The sequence below is a fragment of the Micropterus dolomieu genome, linkage group LG10 (genome assembly GCF_021292245.1).
Source record: "Micropterus dolomieu isolate WLL.071019.BEF.003 ecotype Adirondacks linkage group LG10, ASM2129224v1, whole genome shotgun sequence".
Taxonomy (NCBI): Eukaryota; Metazoa; Chordata; class Actinopteri; order Centrarchiformes; family Centrarchidae; genus Micropterus; species Micropterus dolomieu.
The window spans coordinates 24984472-25000718 of NC_060159.1; the positions used below are offsets into that span (position 1 = coordinate 24984472).

At 42.8% G+C, this 16247-nt stretch overlaps 1 protein-coding gene across 3 annotated transcripts in view; it reads left to right on the forward strand.

Moving 5' to 3' along the window:
• hivep2a (HIVEP zinc finger 2a) overlaps positions 1–16247 on the forward strand; it is a 132175-nt gene that overhangs the window by 14838 nt on the left and 101090 nt on the right. For 2 of the 3 annotated variants that reach the window (XM_046061554.1, XM_046061550.1), the window contains exon 1: positions 9528–9812. The exons of the other annotated variant lie outside the window; for it this stretch is intronic. The gene's annotated coding sequence lies outside the window, so the exon portion shown is untranslated. Of the gene's footprint in view, positions 1–9527; positions 9813–16247 lie in introns of those variants that run through there. 3 annotated transcript variants of the gene reach the window in all.

Genomic DNA, 16247 nt, shown 5'->3' on the forward strand with positions numbered 1-16247 from the left:
TAAAGTTTGCCACAAGCCACCTGGGAGACACACCAAACATGTGGAAGAAGGTGCTCTGGTCAGATGAAACCAAAATCGAACTTTTTGGCAACAATGCAAAACGTTATGTTTGGCGTAAAAGCAACACAGCTCATCACCCTGAACACACCATCCCCACTGTCAAACATGGTGGTGGCAGCATCATGGTTTGGGCCTGCTTTTCTTCAGCAGGGACAGGGAAGATGGTTAAAATTGATGGGAAGATGGATGGAGCCAAATACAGGACCATTCTGGAAGAAAACCTGATGGAGTCTGCAAAAGACCTGAGACTGGGACGGAGATTTGTCTTCCAACAAGACAATGATCCAAAACATAAAGCAAAATCTACACTGGAATGGTTCACAAATAAACATATCCAGGTGTTAGAATGGCCAAGTCAAAGTCTGTGTAAAGAACTGTGGAAAGAACTGAAAACTGCTGTTCACAAACGCTCTCCATCCAACCTCACTGAGCTCGAGCTGTTTTGCAAGGAGGAATGGGCAAAAATTTCAGTCTCTCGATGTGCAAAACTGATAGAGACGTACCCAAAGCGACTTACAGCTGTAATCGCAGCAAAAGGTGGCGCTACAAAGTATTAACTTAAGGGGGCTGAATAATTTTGCACGCCCAATTTTTCAGTTTTTTATTTGTTAAAGTTTGAAATATCCAATAAATTTCGTTCCACTTCATGATTGTGTCCCACTTGTTGTTGGTTCTTCACAAAAAATTACAGTTTTATATCTTTATGTTTGAAGCCTGCAATGTGGCAAAAGGTCAAAAAGTTCAAGGGGGCCGAATACTTTCGCAAGGCACTGTATCTCATCGGGAACTCCTGTTTTAACCGTTATTTTTGTTGCTGGTTTCCCTGGAAACTTTGCGTCTGTTCTCTTTACCCCTCCACTGTGCTTTCCTACTCTTTGTTATTTTGCCTATAGTAGATCTTGGGCAAAGTTGATCTGTCTCTCATAACACAAATCAACCATTTGATTCAAAAGCAAAGACTGTGTCCGTGTCCAGAAAGCAGAGGAAGAACATCAGTCAGAACAGTCAAGAGGTTTAAACCTAATCCAATATCGTTAGGACGCATTACAGCATCTTGTTTCCAAATCCAAATTAAGTCACGGTACTGTATGTACTTTATTTAATTGGCAAAGGTTGTCCAACAAAAGAGCTCTTTGAAAAGAAAATCTAATCTGGATATGAGAGTCCGGTCAGGAGTTTGAAATGGGAGTGCATGTGTGTGCACTGGTGACAGTGAATGAGCATTTTGTATATTTTGTATTCTGCAACGGGGTGTGTGAGGAAGGGACAAAATGTCCATACCCATGTGATAGAATGTGTAGCACAAATTTCATCCTCGGTGAAAAGTGAAGCCAAAATTTGTTCCCACCAGGACTTCAACTTTAGACTCACTGCTAGCTTTCACTTCCAGTGACCACCCCAGACAGATACAATGCATTAGGAACATTCCCCTGCAGTAACAGCACTGGGGCATAAGTGCATGATCACCATGATGACACACTGTCATCATCTCACAGGTGTGAGAGCTATGGCCAACTTGAGCAATGACCTCCAAGGGATTTCCCAAAGTTATTTCTGCTAAGGAAATAAACGAACATTTTCATTTTGCTGTTCAGAGAGATAGCGGCAAAATAACAGAGCCCAGTGAGTCACGGGGTGAAACCCACATACAGACATAACAAACGTACCCACACGGACACAGTCAAGGCCAAGCCATGACTACCCATCCAAGCAGTAACGGATTAAATATCTTTCTCTGCCCATGATTTACATACAATTTAAAAAATGAAGACATATACTGACGTTAAAACACGTACCAACAGGTAATTAACTTTTTAACTAATTGTTATGCAGGTAATTATTGTAATCAGGTTCTCTGTTCAAGTTTTACCTATGGACCAAAAAAAAAGTATGCAAAATAATAATTAGGGGTAGATTTTAGTTGGATAAATACATTTTCTATTTATAAGTTTCAAGCAGTATCAGTACAAACTAGCCTGTCAATAACCTCACAACTTAAAAAACATTTGTCAGAAAGTGAAAACACACCATTCCATTTGAACTAAGTTAACAAGCAACCAACACATCTAATATTACAGAAACAAAAGCTGTGACATTAGCTCAAGCATAGCTCTAACAGCATACAATACTGACTTGTTTTTAATTAGCTCTGCCAATGCCATGTGTTCTGTTTCCATTTTCTGTGCACACATTTTCTGTTTTGCTAAATCCACAAAGGACAACTTATGTTATGAATCATGTGGAAACCATGTGTGTCTTTTGAGCATTATTGTCATTATAAAGGAGTCTGAGTCAAGCCTGAAGTCAATAAAAGACGAGTTTGAAGTCAAGTGTGAAGTCTGCTGGGTAAGTTGCCAGCTCAACTGTACATCTCAGGATAAAATATCAAACAAATATCCCATATTTGTATGAACATGGTATGTCTGGCTTTATGATATATTTAGTTAATTCTATATTTATTGCATTGTGATACACTGCTGTAACATACATCAAAGTATGTTATGTAAATTAATGTATATGCATTGTTCAATTGTTAAAGTCTATTCGCAATGAAAAGTCTATTCACTACAGTGCTCCTACTGTCTACATTCTCTTAATATCTGTGTACAGCAGGCAGCAGTTCAAGAACCATTCTCTACAGTATGTTACGCATTAAAAAGTAAGAATACAGATATTTTTCATTCATTATTGGATTTCTGTGCACAATTACGGTAATGCCGACATCAGTTCTCAAATCCGTCCATGTCGAAACAAGCAATTCTTTACCATACAGCATGATGGTTACAGTGTGGTGGGGAAGCTTGTATTTATCCGTGGTCAATGATTTCAAATGTGGTAAAGGGGAAGTCAATTAAGTACGGGTCACTATGTTGCTGCTATCATTACAGGATAATGAACATGCTAATGGATGTGGAGTGACGAGAGAGATGGTGAGATGGATTAAAATGGAAACAGGTGGCAGTAGCTCAGTCCATGGAGACTTGGCTAGGGAACTGGAGGGTCGCCGGTTTGAGACCAGCATGGACCAGTTTTAAGGAGTATGGACTGATATGTGCCAGTTCTCCCCCTGGGCACTGCCGAAGATGCCCTTGAGCAAGGCCCTGAACTCCTAACTGCTCCCTTGGCGCTGCACAGTGGCTGCCCACTGCTCCTAATAAGCATGGGTCAAATGCAGAGAATGAATTTCGCATGCATTTTTCAAATTATTCTTGTCAAGCTTGACACTAGGTCCCATTTCTGTAGGTAGTAAATGGTCATTCAAATGTGATCCTCTGATATGAAGGCCTAATTCAAACAAACATAAGCATTACTTGTGCAAAAAGTACCTAAACCTTTGCATGGATTAAACCAAAGTGGTTGAGACAATGTGTGGTACAGAGAAGCAGAACAGCCGTTTATTTATACAAATGTTAACAGATTATTAGTTTAACCAGCACATTTGTGCCACGCCAGTACCACAATGGTCTGGGCAAGTGAGTCAGTGACCCACAGACGTAACTCTACTGTAAATTACGCCACAGGCCACTGACATCATTCTGTGGTGATGAGCTCAACCTCAACCATCCGTATATGGCCACATGAAATGGGTGGGCTTTATAAGAAAATAAGACAAGAAACTGGTTTAGAGCAGTTGCTTGGATTTGTCTGAGGTAAAGTAACAGGTACTTGTTTTAGACAGTTCTAGATAATGCAACAATGGCAGGTTAGTTTGTTTGGTGCCAGTGTTGCAGAATTCCACATAAAGGTGATAAACAAAACATCTGAGGTGATTTATTGTAGTGAAATAAGTACAATGCAAGATAATTGAAAAAATATAATTCCGAGTTATATACCGACATGTTTTAGCTGCAAATCATTCTTAGTCTTTCAGTCGTTTACTGTGGGTTTGTTTGTATGCCTCCCATGCTTGTATTTAAATTAGAATTTTAACGTTAATGAGAATTATTTATCATCTTTCCTCTGTTGTCAATCTTCTTCCTCCAATCCTCCCTCTCACTTAATCCCTCCACTTCCACCCCATCACTCGCAATCACTCTCTATGTTTCTCCCTCGTTCTGTCCGTGCATCCTGCCATCGCTCCAGATCCAATGTGGTGGAACAGCGGCTGACGTCGGCTCTTCTTCTTCTCTGTATTGCAGCGGGCCCTAATTGCTGGTCTCTCCCGCAAACACACAGAACTGCTTTATCTCTAGCTGGCCACACCACGCTTCAACAGACAGCCCAGCAGCAGCAGAGGCAACTGCTGCCTCCACAGTTTAACACCCCCTCACCACCCTCTGCATCCACCACAACCACCTTAAAAGGCTCCAAATAAACCATAAGGAAGGGAGGAAGCAGGAGCGAGGCAGGAGGGGAAGAAAAAATGAGACCGAGAAAGACAGAGGGTCTATCAAAGAGAGTGAGAGGATGAGCTTGAGATGAATAGGAAATTAAGAATTGTTTTGCCATGCAGGGAAAAAGCCACAGGGATGCAAAATATATGGAAAGGGAATAAACAGCATGAAATTTCTTGCTATTGCAGAAGACAGATCCACCCTGTAGCACCAGACAAAGTATGACGCTACAGACAGAAGAAAGGAAGGAAAGGAAGGAAAGAAAGGAAACGGAGAAGAGATATTGAGGCAGTGATTTACACTCCTTTTCGTCTTGGTGTCCATGGATCCTGAGGGTAAAGGAAATGGCAGAAGGCACAGGGAGATAAGAGCCTTTGTTCTATGGAGGTGTAGAGATCGTTACATTCCACCAGATAGCCTTACACTCCTGTCTATCTTGGCCGACTGGAAATGAACGAGAGTATAAGGAACTGTCTGAGAAGGCCAGACTGAATATTATTATGGTTGTGAAAACATATTTTAATAGTTACCACGGGAAATGGTCTTTGTATAATGAAAGCATTATCATTAGTAGTAAAACATTTATAAAATACAATTTTTCAATCTGTGGTTCTTAAAGGAATAGTGATGAATAATATATATGCTTACACGTTTTCTAACTGAAAATCAGATGAGAAGATCAACACTTATCTTATGTTTGTCTCTTAGGACCCATCCACACTACTGCGTTTTCGTTTTAAATTGGAGACCTTTTGCTACGTATGCACCTCCTGTCAAGACTAAAACGATGAAAACGAAGACCTAAAACGGAGAAGTTTGGAAACGCTGTAAGAAATTACGTCAGAACCTCTAATTCTCACTAATTAACACGTTACATCTTGTTTGTCTAAATTATAGTAAAAATTTAAATGTAAAAACAATTATTTGTGGTTTTACAAGGGGGTTAAGTGCAGCATGCACCCTGGCAACCTCATAGTGAGGACATGAAGTCGCTGCACCTTAGTACAAACCCCCCTCTAAATTAAAAAGCTTATAGCTTTTAATTTCTTAATATAAACACTTTATGATATTGCTTGTTAATTAGTGAGCTTTAGAGGTGCTGCTAGGCAGATTTTGTTCCCTTCGGACATAGACAGGCTAACTGTTAACCTTGTTTTGAGCCTTTATGCTAAGCTAAAAATATAAGGCCACAGCTGCCACACAGTGGCACTTCAAAAATATTCAATTACAGTCTAGAAACAACCCACAACCCTGACCAGTGCATAAGTTGCCAGACATGCACTGATTCACAACAGCACCACAATCATTCATTTCCACAACTCTTGAAACAGGGAGTGACTGATGAAGCCATTCCCCTATGAGCAGACAGAGGGCTCTATGTATCACCAGTCATGCCACACAATTCATTCTTGGCCTGTAGCTACCTGGAGGGCTGTGATACATGATAATACCTTCTGTTTTGTTTGTCATAAATTTAGGCTCCAAGGCAATACAGAAATCGGCGTCCGACAACTATGCTACCTATTTACCCAAGGCGGCCAAGCGTTGAGCCATCTGTGCTCGCTAGTTCATATATTCACCAACGCACCCCAAGGTGTTATACATCAGATATAACAGGCTGAGGGCAGGGCTGGGCGTCGGCCATTATGCAGTCGGAGTGGTGGAAAATGACACAGAATGTCTCATTCTGCCCCTCTCTGCAGCCATGCCAAAAGGTTCTTCTGGCATCGAGGCATCTCATTCCATGTAACGGCTTAATGGTTTTACATGGGCAACAAGTCAAGCTGAAAACACTGAGCCATGAACTGCCTCATCTAGGAAAATTACCACTAATAGGATACAGTAAGTAGGCTGTGATATGCCACACATCAGTGAATTGATGATTTATTTTTACATGTGCAACAGTTTTGAGAAAAGCGTTTCCCACACTGGCAGCCTCATATTGTGACACTTTGGTGTGAGAAAAAGAAAATGGTTAAGGGAAGGAAAGGGGAGGGGCAGGGAATAAGAAAATGATGGAGTGACTTCAGGGAAATGAATTGGCTCTGGCTGGCTGTGTACAGAGAAAGGTGAGGATTCAGAGGCCACCCCTGGGGCCTTTTCCACTGTGTGTGTGTTGGAAGGTGGGGTGGGAGGTTGGGGGGTTGTGTTGGGGTTAAGGTTAGAAGGCAAGATAAGATAAGAATGACAGTAGAGGGTGGGGTCATTTAATTGTGTTTATCCAGAGCTTTGGTGCTGTTGTGAGTGCGTGCGTGTGTTCTGAGGGAAAGCATCTCTGTGGGTCAACATGGCCAGGGAGTCATCTCAACTCAGCTTGACACGAGGGAGATGGATCACTGTAGAGAAGGGCAGAGGATCAACACACACAGGACGTTCAGCGGTGTTTGTTAGCATCCTGTCCCGCTTTCCTTCAATACCATATGTCAGGGGGGAAAGACAGACGAGATTCACCCCCTAACTAAACACAAAATCACCCCCTTGTGTATTTTTCACTCCACAGATCCAGCTATTCATTTAGGCAATATGGGATCACTCAAGGCATTGACAAGCTAAAACACCATCCCCAGTTCCGTTAATAGCAAAAAACACCCTGCTAATGGACAGAATGGTTTATTACCACTTCAATCATTCCTGACATGTGTATAGCTAGTCGTTGTGTTAGCCCCTGTTACACAGAGGCCATTAAAGTAGCCCTCCTCCAGTCTGGAGGTGGGCAGGTAAAATGTTCCCCTCTAATGCAACTCATACATAACCTGGAAGCTGTTAGGAGGTCACCACCCTTAGGCATAGATGAATGATAATGCCTTCTATTGGCCCAGTTAAGTGTTCCTGTCTTATCACTTATCTGGTGTTGATTTTGATACTGCTGAAGTGCAATTTAGACTAAACTCCCTAGACACAACTATAGTGTCTTTTTATGCTGCTGTCATTCCTGTGCTCTTAACCCTTGACTGAGTGTCTGTTTAGAAAAAAAAGAAAAATGAATAGAGAGAGATTTTTTTGTTCCCGGGGTCAATGTGAGGCAAGCAAAGGCTAACCCTGAGAAACACCACATACATCACCTTGCGCCTTCACAGTAGACACACAAACACACAAAGATCAATGATGTGCCAGTAACTGGTAATGGGAAGTATGATGACGAGCTAAGACAGGAGATGAGAGATCAAGATATCATCAGCGGAGAGAGAACAACATCATGTTTTTTATTCCTTCCATGCCCCCTCACACCAGCTATGCGCGCACACACAACACACACAAAAGTGATAATGACAGACAAGGCTCATCAGCTGACTCACATTATAAAGTTTGTTATGCTCAGCTTTGACCCAGTATGTATTATGCAGCATAGTATTACAGCTTACCAGGCTTCTCAGCAATAGTCTTGTTTATTTACAATATGTATTGTAACATCTCAAATATAAAATCAAATGACTGAAGGTGCTCCATGTATGCCCAGAGGTACATGTATCATTACAAGAGTAGAAAGACGTCAGCAAAACTGGTACAATACACTCATGGGCATAAAGTATGCACAGGTGGTTAAGTCTAGATAACAATTGGAACAAAAAAAGAATGACTACCAACCACTATATAGAGCATACTGTTGAAAAGGAAGGAGTGGTCTGTAACTAACCAAACCAGAAACATTGTTATCCAAAAATATCAAGTGTCTCATGAAAGGAAATGACCAGGCTTATGACTCACGTATGGCATGTTATTTCTCTATGGGCTTTTATTCAAGAAAAGAAAAGAAAATACATTCATTGTTCACCACCTCAACAGATCATAGGAATAATCCATGCATCTGGTACTCTGATATAAGTATAAATATCTTATGGTTCTATTCAGTGCTGGGCAGTAGCGTCGCTACAAGTAGCGTCGTTACTAGTTTAACTACATTTCTCAGTAGCTTGGTGGTAGCGTCGCTATTTTCTGAATCCAATAGCTTTTCAGTAACAAAGCTCTTTTATTGACCGAGTAGCACGGCAGCTTCCAAACATGCTACATTTTCCTAAGCATTTTCTGAAGGATCAGTAAATAACGCCACCACCACACATGGACCTGTATGTGTAGCTGCAAGCAGAAGCGCTTCCGTGTGACGGTGGCATCACATACCGATCCTTGAGCTGATGTCTGCGACTTTGCTGCAGGAGAATAAAGATACGCGATTGAGTTTACTTTCTATTGTGATAGTTATTGTAACACCTCTTGTGAGAAGGACCAGGGTCCAGCCTGGACACCTCTTCCTCTAGTGAGGAGGAAGCTTTGATATGCAGTGGCAGAAACTTGTTTCCATGAGATGAGACATCTCTCTCTCTCTCTCTCTCTCTCTCTCTCTCTCTCTCTCTCTCTCTCTCTCTCTCGTCCATTGCCATGAATGTTTAGGTTGTTTAGGTTGCAATGTTGCCAGAGCACTAATTCACATATAAACAATAAAAAATATATAATTAATTAATAATATGATAAAGTAACTTTATACATACAACAATGGTTCTCCGTTTGTTGCATGGGGAAATACATTTAGCTGGAATTATATGGCAATAAGTTCTGTGTGTAGCTCTCTCTCTCGCGCGCGCACTTCTATTGCTACTGTGGAATGAAGTTAGTTCAATATAAATCAGGCCTATACAGTGTGTGTAAGTGTGTGTGTGTGTGTATATATATATATATATATATATATATATATATATATATATATATATATATATATTCGAGGCGGGAAGACAGTCAGACAGACATGTCGCTCCAGAGGTGACCGGGGAATCCTGCTCTCTCTGCGCCGGCAGACAGAGCCTCCTCCTCGGCCACTGCTCCTCCTCCCCTCTCCTCCCCTCCCTCTGCCCTGGTTGCGCGCTGGGGGATCCGACGACGTCACACGAGCACACACACGCACACACACACATAAACGCAGACACAGACATACACATACACACGCCCTCTCTCTCTCGCTCTCTGCCACTTCGTCTCTCTCACTCTCTCTCTCTCTCCCTCTCCTCTATGCTGCTATTCTGGGAAGTGGCGTTTGGAATAACCCCCGTGTGCTTATGAGTGTGTGTGTGTGTGTGTGTGTGTCTCCTGATTTCACCCTCACACGCACACGTACACACTCATAACACAGTCAGACCCACACATTTACTGTCTGTCTGACTGCAGTAGGCTAGTTGAGCTCCGGCAGCAGAAATCCGGTCGGAAAGGATTCCTTCCATTTTTACGCGCAACTTTTCCTCCGTCGGCCGCCTCGCCGCGACGTTTCCACCGCTCTCTTTCGACTGTTGTGGATTTCTAACAACCGCCTCTTGGCTGTTTCTAACGGACATTCAGCGAGGTGTCAAGCCCGCCCGGAATCGGATCTCCTGTCACCGGGGTTGCTTGTTGTCATTATCGCACGGAGACGCGCAGCCGGAGCGCTAACAGAAGGTAAGTGCAGGGAGGAAAAACGAAACCTTACCGGACATATTCTCACACATATCACTGTGACAGCTGGGTTTTCTGCGCTATGACGGACATTATGGGCTGTTTTCATGGCACTTGATCTTTTGTTTAGCTTATAAGGGCAAGACTATGCATGGGGAATACCCCGGGCACGCATTGCATTGCATGCAGATTACCCGGGTTGCGTAATATCCTGAGGAATTTGCAGTAGCCTGCACGGCCGGGCTAGCTGCAAGACCTGGGGATAGCTATATGGGGGGGGATATGAAGTGTTGGTGGATATGAAGCTGTGAAAGTGGGAGCTCGGATAGGTGTGATTGTGTGATTTTGTGTCTGGAAGGTCGATTTTCTGTGTATAGGCTATGTGTTGTGGAGCAACAAACCAGCCCTGCCCGCATCTGGGTTGTCTGGCTCATACAGGTACACTTGTAAATCCTGTTTCTATTGTCGCTGTATAGTGGTAGTGGAGTGTTAAAAAGTGAGTTTAAGAGGTGACCTTAGCGCACTCCCTTTGGTGTTTCCTTGTTGCTGCAACAGTATGCTCAGTGTGACATTCCCGACATATTTAAATAGAGGCTTATTGCTACAGTGTGTTGTTGTGGAGTATGTCTGCAAAAAATGTACATGGTGTTATTGGCATGCTTTCTTTTTCAGAAGGGAGTGACTTTATCTCATATGCTCATCGTTTGTTTCCTATGTTTGTGTGTGCGCGCGTCTGTGTGTGTGTGAGAGAGTGAGAGAGAGAGAGAGAGAGAGACAGAGAGACAGAGAGAAATGGTGGGTGGTGCGCTGGCTGGTTCCGGGAATGTTCCATGACGTGTTGCCGTCTAGAGAGGGGCCCTGGCCGGGGAGACTTCGACGCACGGCCCGGCCCTGCTCTCTCTCGCCTTCTCTAACAAGCCTGCTGATACTCTTGCGCCGGAACATATCTATTTATTCGCTGCATTTCCAGATAAGAGATTTACAGCCTCATCATATAAGCATGTCGCGTTATTGTACGTCATAGTCCTGTGATCCGCTATTCATTCCTGCAGAGAAGCTTTCTTTTCCTCCTGGCCTCCACAGAGAGGTCAGAGGTCAAAGGTCAGGGTCAAACATTAGCCTACTCTATGCTTACATGCCAGTAGAAGGGTCTGAACTGCAGGTTTAAACAGCTGAAGGACAGTGTGTTGCCCAGCTGCTGCCAACATGGCTATTGGGTTCTCTGAGCATTTCTTTGATGTTTAATATGTCACAGGAAGCACAAATAAAAAACACATTAACAATAAGAAACAATGAAGATCAAGCAGGCATGCAGGAAATAAATAAATCACAATATTTATTATGAAGTAGCTCATAAGAAAGAAAAATAAGTGTAAAATCAAATGTTATGTTGGCTTATTTTCACAAACTGTATTGTCACTTTGTCTTTGTTGAGAGGGAAAGCAGCTAAATTTAAACTTGGATTGACACTGTAAAGATGATATTTTTAGAAACAGCGAAAAGCTGTGTGCACTGCAGAACAATTAAAGAAAATGGAAGCTGAATGTGGACAGAAACAAATGAGGCGTTAACTAAAAAGAGAGAAGTACTAGGGATGAATGCTCTGTTGCTGTTTATGAAAGCTGCAAAAGAAGAGCAATAACAGAAACTTGTCCAGGGTGTGTTTTTGTCATTGGTGGGGTTATAAGCCTGTAGCTAAAGAGATCATTACAGTATGTATTCTGCTGTCAGGACACATGCTGTGGACTGTGGGCGTGCATGTGTCCATGGTAAATGTGTGTGTGAGAGCGTGCACGTGGCAAGACCAACCTACGTACCATCTGTCCCACTGCCACCTCAGATGGCCATCGTGGTGTTACTGTGTAGGAGCGAGCATCCATGCACACACACATACACACACACACAGACAGACTCACACACACAGGCTGTTACCAGGGTGCGTACGGAGAACATGCATGAGGTGTGAGCTGATTTTTCTGCTTTAAACATTCAATTAATTTATTACTTAGGCTTTGTGGGAACTTTGTGTGTTTGAGGTACATTTACCAATATATAACATATTACAATTGGACTGCAGTTGCCAGTAGGGTGGAAACAATTACTCGAGTTATCTGAGTGCAAATGATCCTTGGTTCTATGCCTTGCAGAATTGTTTCATCACGGACAGTAATCACTTTTGCACCAGGGCTGACATGTGAGGTGTGTGTTGACTTGTGTGAGATGAAAGCAAGCGTTCATGTTTACGAGCAAAAAGAAGAGACAAAATAAAAAACATCAAAAGATTTTGGGAACATTTCAGAGAGGAAGAGGCCAAGCAGCTGTGTTAGCAGATGTGTCACGCTGGCCTCATAGGGCTTTTATTTACCCACAGTATGGCTAGCCTGCTAGTTTAGCTAACATTGACTAAAGTTGTGTCTCAATTCATATCCTTCCATTAGTACACTAACATGTAGTACACTATGTATTTGCTGGCGTAGTGTGTGAATTTCAACAGTATAGTGTTGTCTCAAGTCGCTCCGTTTCTTCTTCTTTTTCTTCTTGGCCTCCTCTTCTTTTTAATGGTGAATTGTAACCAGGCGGATCATTATCACCAACATTTGACCGTGATTGTCACCCGCCAAAATATCTGCCGGCTTGTTTACTCAATTTGTTCAATTTTAATAAAAATGAACATACTTTAACTTGTTTGTCCGTGCAATCACAACTGCTACAGCTTTTTTCGGGTGCCCATTTTCTGCCATATTTTTAGGGGCTTTGTGTGCCTTTATCTGAGACAGGACAGTTGAAAGAGCAGAAATGCAAGGACTTAGCCTTTGCACATGGGGCACATGCTCTAGCGGTCAGCTAACCGGCGTCCCCACACACAACTTTTTGACCATCATAAGTACAACATCCAGGTGCCGTTTTTTTTCAGTACCAGCTCGCCTCGCCTCGCCTCGACTCGACTCGACTCGGTTTAGCTGTGCTTCGTTTTCCATTGCAGGTAGTACCCAGGGATAGTACCCCTCAGTGTAGCTGGTTGTATTAGCAACGCCACACACAACTGCCGCGACGTAATTTTCAATGCAACACACACACCAAGGACCCGCATACAGCTGTCTTTTGATTTAAGTTAAAACGTTTCAACATTAGTCTGAATTTAAAGGTAGATAAGCGGTATGAAAACCTTCCAGCTGTGTTTTCCGTTGCCGTTGTTGCTGCAGCGGTCTCTGTGACGATGGGACCAGATGGCTCTGTGAGCGGGCGGCTGGCCGCGGGTTGCCTCAGGCTTCCCCCACCGCCACTTGCGTAACTCTGAAAACTTTCAACCACATTTTTGTTCCGCCATCACTTCTCGTAAAACTGTCTACACAGCTGGTTTCTCACCTTAAAACTTCTCAGAAGTGGATAAGGTGATGAAATTACATATGAAAATTGTAAAATCTTCTTTCTGTTGCTGGCCTCTGTCTGGCGCGCGATTCTCTCTGACCAATCAATAGTCTGCCGTGTTTTCATGTCACATTTTAGTATCCCTCAGCTCGCTTGGAACCTCAAGGGGGTTGATACAAAAAAAAGTACCTGGAAGCAGGTACAGGTGCAAATTTTCCACAATGGAAAACCAAAAAAGGCGAGTAGAGTCGAGCTGGTACCGTGCAGTGGAAAAGGGACTATAGTGCACTGCATTTTGCCATAATAGTCAGTGTGAATGCACTTATGCATTCAAAAAAGCAAGTGTAAGTAAGAAGTTTAATACATCAAGGGAACTCTCATAAAAAGACCTGCGTTTATTTGACAAAACGTGTTGCCACACCAGGCCAGTAAAAGGGACGGGCGTCTAAATGGGACTCGTCTTTTAACTGGAGTTTTACGGTACATTAAATATGTCCATTTTGGTTTGAAATCATTAGCTGAGGTTTACATTGCTGCCGTCTAGTGCAGCCTGTTTTGATTCATATTGGCCTGAATTGATTTTCGAGACCTAATTGTCTCTTTATCTATGCACTTACTGGTGTATTGCTAATTGTAACTGTCTGCATCTCCTCCTGCCTGTCTTGCCACTGGCTGTGTGTCAGTTAGTTTGCTGCAGATGTGATAAGCATTTTGCTGGCAATTAACAGCGCACACATCATAGCTGGAGAATCTGAAATGAATGCAGATGTGCGGCATGGTGTGATGAAGTAACACACGCTCTCTCATTCTCCACACACACACACACACACACACACACACACACACACACACACACACACACACACACACGTTGTTGAGCTTTCATTACAGGTTTGAGTTGCTGGTTGTACAACCTGAAGTGAAAAATCTGTAACACCATCAGCTTTCAATAATCTCCAGTAACAAGCAACATCTTGCATCTAGTGCTAAAACAATGAATTAACACAATTACCATAAAAATCAGTATATGACCATTTAAAAAATCATTACTAAACGGTTGCTTAGTGCAGCTTCTCAAATATGAACATTTGCTTGCTTTCTCCATATCATCATCATTGAATACATCAAAATAAAGACTTAGTTTGCCTTACTAGCTTAAAATGTTTTTATAGACTAAGTAAACTACACTACAGATTTGGTGACTTCAGTAACGGATTTGACAAAAAAAACGTTGCTCTGCTTTGTATTGTGGTATTCTTTGCCTCACCCAGTCTGGTATTGTAACATCAGAGACCTCAGAGTGGATTATTACTAACAACAAAAAAACAGCTGCATTGCAACACATTGCACCTGCAAAACTGTGCTTACTGATTCTCCAGTATGAAGTGAAAGGGCTTCCTCCAGAGAGCAATGAATTCAAAGCCTTTAAAGAGGATTGTAAGCATCACACTGAACCAGCTTTTGCAGATTTTGAATGCACAGTATCACATGTGTATGTATGTGTGTGATCACCTGAGAGCTGAAGAGGAACCTGAGAGCGCTCCGGTGGCCGAGGTCCTGACAGCGATGGCTAAATTATTAAGATACACACTCACACACAAAGCTAATGAGGTGGTTGACTGGCTTCTCCTGATAAATTGTTCCTCTGTGGTTTCGTTTTATACCTGGTTGAATATACAGTATATACACCTGGAGGGGAGGAGGGAGGGCAAAGAGGGGAAACGTGGAGAAGAGAAGGCAGCAATTGAGAATAACCAATCAAAGAAGAAGGAAGAAAAGGCGGAGGCAGATGTGATAAGGGATGAGGGAATTAGAGGATGAAGGATAATGGAAGCACAGGGGAGGTGATAGGAGAGAAAGAGGAGAGATGAGAAAAGCAGAGTAGAAAGAATGAGCTAGAGAACAGCATGAGAGGAAAGACGGAAAAGAGGATGAAAAGGGAGGAGAGGAGATGAGAGGAAAGGAAACAACGACAAGAAGAAAAGAGGTGACGAAAGGAAACAAGAGGAAAGTAGGAGAGAGGAAGCAATAGGAGACAAAAGGAGATGAGAGGAAACGAGAGGAAAGGAAACATCTGGAGAAGAGAGGAGATGAAAAAAACTGCGTGAGGAAAGGAAACAAGAGGAGAGGAGACAAGAAGAGAGGAGAGATTAGGAAAGGAAAGGATGAAAGGAAACAAGTGGAGAGGAGAAACGGTGCAAGGAAAGGAAACAAGAGGAGAGGAGACAAGAAGTGAGGAGAAGAAAGAAAAGGAGAGGAAACAAGAGAAGTTGAGAGGAATCAAGTGGAGATGAAAGGAAACAAGAAGAGTGGAAACAAGAATAGAGGAGAGATTAGGAAAGGAAACATCTGGAGATGAGAGGAGATGAAAGTAAACCAGAGGAGAGTAAACAAGAGAGGAGGGGAAGAGAGACGAGGACAGGAAACTAGAAGAGAGGAGAGGAGATGAGAGCAAAGAAAACAAGAACAGGAGGGGAAACAAGAAAAGAGCAAAAGAGAGGATGATGGAGGAGGAGCAGAAGGAAAAGGAGGAAAACAAGAGGACGAGGAGCGACAGAGAGCAGGAAGAGGAGATGGGATGAGAGGTTTCTAAGCTGCACCAACAGAGTGTGTCTATTCTGTCAGCTGCTGACACACTTTTCATTTGAAGTACTCAGTAGGGTGTGTGTGTGTGTGTGTGTGTGTGTGTGTGTGTGTGTGTGTGTGTGTGTGTGTGATCTCAGCTTGTTGTCCTCAGCTGTACAAAAGGAAACTCCCTCTCTTACCCCCTACAGCAGCTTGATGAGGGCATGTTTTTGTCCATCAGCCAATCAGCGATCACCTTGCTGCTGACTGGCATGTCTGTTGCTCCACGCCAGCCAATTGCACGGTAGCTTTTTAACGTGACGGGAAATAGGATCGTTTTCCTCACGCTCAGCTCCCACCTGTGAGACGTTTGCTAGAAACTCTGTTTGTGTGTGTGTGAGACAGTGAAAGAGGCTGATATTGAATGAATGCACATTCAGGTGGGCTGTGTGGCTCTTTAAATGGACAGGGAGATGATGGAGAGAGAGAGAGAGAGAGAGAGAG